The following is a 1,941-nucleotide window of genomic DNA, read 5'->3' as shown; positions in this document are numbered from 1 at the left end:
CTCGATATGTGGGTCCTTACAAGGTTTTAGAGCAGTGTGGCCCAGTTGCTTATCGTCTCCAACTTTCAGATATTTTATCTATGGTACATGATGTGTTCCACGTATCTCAGTTGAAGAATTGTTTGCGAGTACCTGATGAAGCTATGGAAATTGAAGGATTTCCCCTCTAGCTTGACTTGACGTATATTGAGCATCCTGTCAAGATCTTGGACGAAAAAGAAAGAGTAACAAGGAACAATATGGTGAGATTCTATAAAATTCAGTGGTAGAACCACTTGGAGGATGAAGCCACATGGGAACAAGAGGACTATATCTTGAAGCATTACCCCCATCTTCTTTCTGGTTCATCGAGGTAGTTGTCTGTATTGAAATGTAGTTCTTATCTATTTTCCCACACTAGACACATGAAATCTCTGGACAATATTTTGTTTTAGGGGGGTAGATTTGTAACACCCTCGGTGTTACACTATAAATCTTTTGTTAAAACATGTCATAAGCATCATGGTTGTGTGTTAATGCATGTAATAGAAAGGGTAGATCAATTTCTGTAACTTGAAACGATCATCGGAAACATGAAACGAAAGTTACATTTCATAGTCAAGTTATATCACTTAGGGTTTTAAATCAATTTTTATTGAGCAAAAATGTTATAGAACGCATATACGAAACTTCAATAAAGTTTGTAGTACAAACTTTGTAGATGACGATGAAATACTTGAGGTTGAAAAATGAATTCACTAGCTAGCTTACCAAATAGCTTGGGAATCGGACTTGACGCGGACCCGATCGTGACTTAGTCGATTTCGTAAGTTTGAAAAGTGGTTTGACAAGGCCAAGTTTGGTAATTTTTGTAGGAGAACCGGATTAATTAGTGGTATGGTTTCATGGCTGGTTTTGATAGCCTAATATGCCCTCTTAAGAATGGCTTAGGTGGTTTGTCGATTAGATCAATGTTTTAGGTTTATTCTGATGCTTTAAAAAGCATGCATGGAATGTTCCGACCGGTTTCAGCGCTGCTGCACGGCCACCATGCCTCGGCTCTCGGTGTCGCCACACCAACGTGCGCACACCATCGCCCAGCCCCCGCATCACCGCTACCGCACCCAAGAATGTGACCCACACATGCAAGCACACCCGTGCTCATGCACACCGCTACGCTCGGTAGGACGCTGGGGCCGGTGGGCCTGGCCATCTGCTCCGCCGCTATCATCGCAGGCCCGATGCCCTAGCAAGTCCATTGTCGCCTGCCTCGCTGTGTCATCATGCTGCTGTTAGCCATGGTCGTGAGTGCAGGGTCACCGTGTGTGCCCACACTACTTGCGTCGCATCCACCTACGTCGTTGCACTGCCATCCTGTCACCATGTTGCCTACGCTATCACCATCATGCCACTATAGCTATCATTGCATCTGCCTATGCCTCTGCATGGCTACCGTCTCGATTTAGTGCACGTGGCCTTGCCGTGGCCACCGCTTGTTGTTCGCCATTAATGGCGCCACGGCCACGCTGTTGCACTGCCACCGCCCGCACACGGTTATGCCCCCTCTCCTAGTTGTGCTGGCTCGCATTGATTGCTCAGGTGCGGTCATCATGTCCCGCCAAGGCTTGGGCAAGCAGTCAGACCCTATTCCCTTGTTTTCCCCTCCCTCCTCTGCTACCGAGCCAGCCAGGCCATGCCTTCAATCCGGCATGGTGAGGTCCTATCCATTCAATTCAGCGTGCTTCTAACTCCATCTTCAAGTCTGCTGGCCAACTGACCCCGCACTGGGTCCAATCATGCTTAGGCAAGCTCCAATTTGGAGCTGGCGTCTGCTGTCACGCCATTTAAGGCTTAGCCGCCATTGTCGTGGGCATTACCCGCCTAGTTTTCCCAAGCCCAATTGGTTGCACCCCCAGCCTTGCCTCGTAGCCCTCCTTAACGTGTGCACCTTAGCCGAGCCCT

The sequence above is a fragment of the Miscanthus floridulus genome, chromosome 17 (assembly GCF_019320115.1).
Source record: "Miscanthus floridulus cultivar M001 chromosome 17, ASM1932011v1, whole genome shotgun sequence".
NCBI lineage: Eukaryota > Viridiplantae > Streptophyta > Magnoliopsida > Poales > Poaceae > Miscanthus > Miscanthus floridulus.
Note: the sequence above shows the minus strand (reverse complement) of the source record.